The 7856-nt window shown below is 38.0% G+C and overlaps 1 pseudogene; it reads left to right on the top strand.

Moving 5' to 3' along the window:
• Positions 1 to 5901: 5901 nt before the first annotated feature.
• On the top strand, positions 5902 to 7530 carry LOC105532770 (annotated as a pseudogene).
• The last annotated feature ends 326 nt before the right edge of the window (positions 7531 to 7856 follow it).

The following is a 7856-nucleotide window of genomic DNA, read 5'->3' as shown; positions in this document are numbered from 1 at the left end:
TTTGGGAATTACATTTCAACATGAGATTTGGAAGGAAGGGCTGGTAATGTAATATCGAAACTATATCACATGTGAACCAACGATCATATGCAGAGTTCCTTTATTTATGTCTTTGGGTTCTCTTTAACTTTTAAAATTCTGACAGCTAAAGGAATATTTGCTCCTTCCTTTCAGTAACAAAATTAAATTAATGTTTAAAAATTGTAAATATTTGACTATAAAAATTCCATTAGGACTCATGTATAAACATATACTGCCATTGACTGCTGACTGCTGTGGTTCAAAGAAGAAGGAAAATGACTGGATTATCGTAAGCAGGACAGGTTTTGTTTTATAACTATTAAGAAAGTGACAAATTGCCAAGCATTAGGCTAGAGCCCCGATTCCTCTTCTTCCCCTCACACTCCTCATTTAACCCACCAGCAATCCTTTAGGAACTACCTCCAAGTGTTAGCCTATGATTTTCTACTTCTTCCCATTTCCACAGCTAACACCCTAGTCCCAGTCTTCTTCTTCTTGCCTACAGCCAGAGCCCTTTGAAGGTTTCTAAGCTTCTACTTGCAACAACTGATTCTCCAGGAGCCAGTTTCTTTTAATAACATGGAATATGTCAGTTCCAGGTCAGAACCATCTCTCAGCTTTCCATCACACCCAGAATAAAACTCTAGCTCCTCCACATGGCCAACAAGACCTGATATAATGCACCTGTCAACCTCTTCCACACTTGTGCTGTCCTTGCCATTCCTTGAATGAGCAAGTGAGAGCCCATCTCAGAGCCTTATGCTTGCTCTTCTCTCTGCCTTCCACACTCTTAATCTCCAGAAGGCTGCACAGCTTGCTCCTTTCTACTTCTCAGATCTCAGTTCAAACAGCAGATCCTTGGAGAGGCCTCTGTAATCAGATACCTCTATATTGCCACCCCAGTCCCATTCCCACTCACTCTTCATCTCTCTACATTGGGATTTTCTGCAGCATAATCTGACATTCTTTTTGCATGTCTCTCTTTTATGGGAAGATAAGCTTCATGAGAACAAGAATTTTGGCTTAATTGCTGCTGATTCTCCAGCCCTGTAATGTCACCTATCACATAGTATACTCTCAATTAATACTTGTTGAATGAATTTTTCTACTTCTGAATACAATGTCTACTCCCATGAGCTATTTATGAACCCAGTTACCATAATGGAGAAGACTAATATGAGTGCTACAAAGGTGAGGGTGAAAGTCTAAAAACGTGGTGGTACAGAAACAAAATGAGAAGAGACCCTGGAGATCCGTAGCATTTCAGATAACCCACACTGTACCAGACAATATTATTACTGAAAGACTGTCAGTAATTCCCTACTCTGTGTACCTTACAGATCTTTGGCAAGAATGCATATTCACCTGAGGTTGTAGGATCTTAGAGAACAAAAAATGATGAGGAAGTGCCTGTTCTGAGGCAGACAAATGAAACCAGAAATCTAGGCCTTCTTCAAAGCCTAACCTGTGTTTTGACATTAAAGAATTTGCCCAATCTCCTCTGCAGTTGTGGTCTAACTCTGACCCTACTTCGTCTCTGAAAATGGAAACAGACACATGATAAGTGTAGTGGCAAGAACTCTGCACTTGGAGTCAGAGAGCACAGGCTTGATGTTATGAGTTCTGACACTTAGTAACCTTGTGACTTTGGTCACGTTTCAGGGGAACATATTCCCTCATCTGTAAAATGGAGATAATGCAACTTATTCACAAGTTATCATGGAGAGTCCATGAGATGTGGCTGCGAGGGAGCTCAGCCTGATGCTTATATGGAAGTGCTCAAGGCATATTCATTTCCTTCCATCCTGCAAACTCTGTAGCTCTTTGCTTTTCATCCGTCAAACACAAAATAATGATTTGGCAGGCCATATAGGCTTCTAGAGCATCAATATACAGGCTTTAAAGGTTTGTTTTCTGAGCTTCACATAACCAAATGTATTACATCTAATCAGCCAGAGATGCAGTCTTCTTTGGCTAGAAACAGCCTCAGATCTTGAAAATACATTGCCTTCACTGCATTTTATTCTCAGTGCATCACTAAAATGACAAGCTGCTTTCCTCAGAATGTATCAGGAATTCTGTTTCTTAGCAACACTCCTCCCACAGGCAATAAAAGACAGAACATAATTCCTTTGAGCATTAGGAGTCTGCTCGTAATACTGAAAATGTGGCCAATTTCCCCTTATATGCAGAATTAGAAATCAGTTCTCCATGTTTGAAAGACAATACAATTGAGACCCTTCAAAGTACAGCTTTTGAAAAGTTTAGCAAATTTCTTATTCTAGGGCCTGCTATTTCAGGGCTTATTTTTAATGATGTTACAGAATTTTAATGTATTAGGTCATGATTCAAAGTTAAGAATGAAGCATTTCTAATTCTAAGCTCTTTCCTCCTACTACCTCTCAAATTCATCTTTTGAGAACAACGTACTCATTTTGACTATCAGCTGCACTCTTCAGTTTTGTATTCCACATTTCAAAAAGTAAATTTTGTGTGTGTGTGTGTGTGTGTATGTATGTGTGTGAGATGGGGTCTCACTCTGTCATCCAAGCTGGAGTGCAGTGGCATGATCACAGCTCCCTATAGCCCCAACCTCCCAGGCTCAGGCAATCCTCCCACATCAGCCTCCTGTGTAGGTGGGACTACAGGCGTGCGACACCATACCCAGCTAATTTTTAAATTTTTTTGTAGAGATAGAGTCTTGCTATGTTACCCAGGCTGGTCTTGAACCTCTTGGCTCAAGGGATCCTCCTGCCTTGGTCTCCCAAATTGTTCGGATTACAGGCACGAGCCACTGCATCCAGCCTACGTTTTTAATCAAGTATAAAATAAGCTTATCATAGACATAAAGTTTGTTTAAAGGTTAAAACCCAAATAAGTCTAGTATTTATGATATATTAATGATTTACTTTTCCATCAAATAATAATACTATTACATTTATTTAGAAATTGTGTGCCAGGTACTCTACTTAGCCTTTTAAATGCTTTATTTGCTCCTCATAAAAGCCTTGTGGGGAAAGTATTAATTCTCATTAATCATGCAACTGAGGCTTAGAATAGTCAATTAACTAGGTCAAGGTCACACAGCTAGTAAATAGAGACCCATGTAAGTAATATATTAATCTTTACTCTCCAATATTTATTTGTTTCCTTTTTGCCTTTATTTTGTGCTCTGCTCATCATTATCTTTGATCTAGTTTGTTGAATCTAATTGAATGAATAAAATCACATGTAACTTTACATTTCTAGAAAAGGTAATATTCAGTAGTTTCCCAAGGAAATTTGAATATATCCAAAATTAATACTTAATCCTTTACACTGTAATTATATGTTGCAAAGATCCAGAAATAACACTTAATCCTTTTACACTGTAATTGTTGGTTGCAAATAAGGTATGTTGAATGAATTCAATGTAGTAAAAAAGTTTCAATGAGCTATGAGTTATTTCAGATAAGATTCTCATCACCAGAGCCAAATTATTTTTCATCTGTTTGATAATTAGGGTGATTTATCCCATCTTCTCTGTGTCTGCAATTTTGTCATGTCCTGTGGATAACTAGGTGACTAGCAAGCAAAACAAATTTGGTCACAATTATTTCAAGTGTGTTGTCGTCTGATAAATCTAATTTTTTCTTAGACACCTGACACTTGATGGCTTGCATGTTCTATGACTAAAAACATCTTGCCATTATAATTTAATAAGCCACTCCTTAACTTCAACATAAGCACTCCAGCAAATGCACTATCTGTTATGCTGTTGGCACAATCCAACAAAGTGCATTATCATTTAGCTTTATATTAAGTAGTGTCTTGGGAGAGATCTCTCTTTCCATATATATAGAAATATATGAGTAAGTAGATATACAGGTATTTCTCTATATATTTACATATATGTATGTATTAAATGAAGTGTCTTAAGGATAAAAACACAAAAGATATTTAAAAGAGTGCTTGTGATGAAAGAATGTATTAAATACACATTTCTTCCTTTAGCTACCTTGAGGTAGTAGTCCATTGCTAGAGGCATATGACATTATTTTAAAGGGCCATTAAACATTAAATGATTCATATACAAGTAAATAAGAATATAAATAAAAGTTGTACTTTATACACTAAAATAACACATGGGTGAATTTTTCTAGTAAATTAAAGGAAATGCACTATACAAACTCTTAACCTCCTTGTATCCTGGACCTTGCAGGAAGGTTTATTTGAGTTAGGACTACAGTCTGTGACTACAAAATGAAGACAGGCTCAATGGCTCAAAAGGTTCTCAGTTCCAAGTCTTGGCCTCATTACAGGTTGCTCTAAGCAACTTTGTTTTCTGTTGTGGCAGAGGAATGACACTGTTCACATTCAGAACTGAATTCCATGGGCATACCCAAGGTCACATATGATTCTCAGCACAATTACAATTCTATACTTTTCTGATCTATTAACAAAGTGTAATTAAACTTTAGGGAGAATGTCAATATAAGAATGATCTTAAATCAACTCTGATTTATAAAACAGCAACTCCCTTAATACTTGGTACTTATGATCCTGCATAGTGTGAAATGACAGTGGCGGACTAGCTTAGTACAGACTATTATCCCATTCCAAACACATGGAAAAGCTAGATACATGCACAAAAAAATTGTTTAAGTAAATGGCTAAGCTTGAAAGGAAAATCCATAAATTTCAAAAATGAAGAGGGTTATTCAAAGTCAGAATAGTAAGTGTATGAGAAAATACCAACTTTAATGGGGGTGAGATCATCTAATGGCTAGGAACTGAGGGTTTAGCACCTACAGAAGGCATTCCTTGAGTCTCAGTTAAACAGAAGCTGAAACTTATGTGAAACCGAATTTCACATAATTTAAGGAACTCTGAAAAGACTATTCCTTGAGTAAAGAGGGCCAAAAAACTATAGTTTTCAAGTCCAATGGAAGTAAGAAACTTCCATTGTCTGCCCATTACTCTGGGTTGGATTCAAAACCAAATGCTCCCATGAAAAACCGAAACTTTAACCCTGCACTTGGTACACTGAATCCAAATTAACTCCATCATCTTCATATAAAATGCCCAAGATGGAAATTTAATATAAGAAGCTGATTCTGGAATTGCTGGGGCCCTGATTACTGTGATGGAATTCTCCCAAAGTCCTGGGATTGCATATTTTCCCTTGGAGAAATGCTAACAGCTGAGCATACCTACAAAAATACAGTGACAATCTACATGAGACAAGTATCCATCAAGCAGTGAGCAGTACTACAACAGGAGGATCAACACTCTAAGAACTTGAGATAGCATAAGGAGACCAGAAAGTAGGGAAGTTTTAAATGATATGTAGAAACTGAAAACAAACAAAAAAATGGGTAAACTTGTAAAGAAGAAATAGAACTTCTAAAAATAAAAATACAAGCATAGAAATAAAACAAGTAATAAATGTTAGCAGATAAGATAGGAAGTCATATCGTTCGTGAATAGAAGATTTAAGAAAATTAGAACCAAGTACAGAAAGATAGAAGATATGTGAAAAGTTAAGACACAAAGAATGGATTGGAAAAGTCTAACAATACGCCTAATAGAAGTTTCAGAAAGAAAGAATAAAGAGAGTGAGAGTCCATAGAAAGATATAATGAGTAATAATTTTCCAGAACTAAAAAGAAAGACATGAGTCCACAGATTAAAGAATCATACTGCGGTCACAAGCAGAATAAATAAATAAATCCACAACAAGTTTCGTCATAAACTGAAAAATGCCAAAGACAGAGAATATCTAAAAGAAAATGAGAAAAAAAAAAAAAGATTACTCACAATGGAGCAAAGAATGACTGAACTCAATAGCATTAGAGGGCAAAAGACAATAGATTAGTATCTTCAAAATTCTGAGGGAAAAGTAGCTCCTGGGGCTACACCATGGCATCGATGGGGACCCTCACCTTTGATGAATATGGGCACCCTTTCCTAATCATCAAGGATCAGGACTACAAGTCCTGTCTTATGGGACTGAGGCCCTTAAGTCTCATATAATGGCAACAAAGGCTGTAGCAAATACGATGAGGACAGCACCTGGACCAAATGGGCTTGATAAGATGATGGTGGATAAGGATGGTGATGTGACTGTAACTAATGATGGGGCCCCATCTTAAGCATGATGGATGTCAATCATCAGAATGCTAAGCTGATGGCGGAACTGTCCAAGTCTCAGGATGATGAAATTGGACTTGGAACCACAGGAGTGGTAGTCCTGGCTGGTGTCCTGTTAGAAGAAGTCAAGCAGTTGCTAGACTGAGACATTCACCCAATCAGAATAGCTGATGGTTATGAGGCTACCAGTGTTGCTACTGAACCTGGACAAGATCAATCATAGTGTCCTTGTTGACATAAAGGACACTGAACCCCTGATTCAGACTACAAAAACCATGCTGGGCTTCAAAGTGGTCAAAGTTAGTACCAACAAATGGCTGAGATTGCTATGAATACCGTCCTCACTGTAGCAGATATGGAGCAGAGAGATGTTGACTTTGAGCTCGTCAACGTAGAAGGCAAAGTGGGCAGGAGGCTGGAGGACACAAAACTGATTTAGGCCGTGATCATGGATAAGGATTTCCAGTCACCCACAGATGCCAAGAAAAGTGGAAGATGCTGAGATTGCAATTCTCACACGTCCATTTGAACCACCCAAGCCAAAAACAAAGCATAAGCTGGATGTGACCTCCATGGATTATAAAGCTCTTCAGAAATATGAAAAGGAGACATTTGAAGAGATGATTCAACAAATTAAAGAGACTGGTGCTAACTTAGCAATTTGTCAGTTGGGCTTTGATGACGAAGCAAATCACTTATTTCTTCAGAACAACTTCCCTGTGGTTCGCTGGGTAGGGGGACCTGAAATTGAACTGATTGCCATCTCAACAAGAGGGCAGATTGTCCCAGGTTCTCAGAGCTCATGCCCGAGATCCTGGGTTTACCGGTCCTGTACAGGAGATCTCATTTGGGACAACTAAGGATAAAATGCTGGTTATCGAGCATTGTAAGAACTCCAGAGCTGTAACCATTTTAATTAGAGGAGGAAATAAGATGATCATTGAGGAGGTGAAACGATCCCTTCACGATGCTTTGTGTGTCATCACAAACCTCATCCACAATAATCGTGTGGCATATGGAGGAGGGTTTGCTGAGATATCCTGTGCTCTGGCAGTTAGCCAAGAGGCGGATAAATGCCCCACCTTAGAATAGTATACCATGAGAGCATTTGCCGACGTTCTGCGGTCACTCCACGGCCCTTTCTGAAAACAGTGGCATGAATCCCATCCAGACTATGACAAAAGTCCGAGCCAGACAAGTGAAGGAGATGAACTCTGCTCTTGGCACTGTTTGCACAAGGGGACAAATGATATGAAGCAACAGCATGTCACAGAGATCTTGACTGGCAAAAAGCAACAAACATCTTTTGCAACACAAATGGTTAGAATGATTTTGAAGATTGACGATATTCATAAGCCTGGAGAATCTGAAGAATAAAGACATTGAGAATTCTATGTAGAAGATCCACTACTATGATTAAATGGATGTCTTGTGAGGCATCTACAGTTATAATATACGTTTTCAGACACTGTAGATACTATAATAAAAATAGCCATTCGGTAACCATTGTTTTAACTTTTTCAAAGCTGTGTAATTGTAGGCGTACTATCTCAACAAGCTTTTGTATTCATTATATTAAAGGAATCTCCTTAAACAATAACAAAAATTCTGAGGGAAAAGCTGTCTGAGTGAGATAAACATAGCTTAATATACACAGTATCCACTTTCTCCTGCCCTCAAAAGAAGAATATTAAAGGAAGTAG

The sequence above is a fragment of the Mandrillus leucophaeus genome, unplaced genomic scaffold (assembly GCF_000951045.1).
Source record: "Mandrillus leucophaeus isolate KB7577 unplaced genomic scaffold, Mleu.le_1.0 Scaffold983, whole genome shotgun sequence".
Lineage (NCBI taxonomy): Eukaryota > Metazoa > Chordata > Mammalia > Primates > Cercopithecidae > Mandrillus > Mandrillus leucophaeus.
The sequence above is the reverse complement of the archived record's forward strand: the minus strand, read 5'-3'. Positions and strand labels throughout refer to the sequence as shown.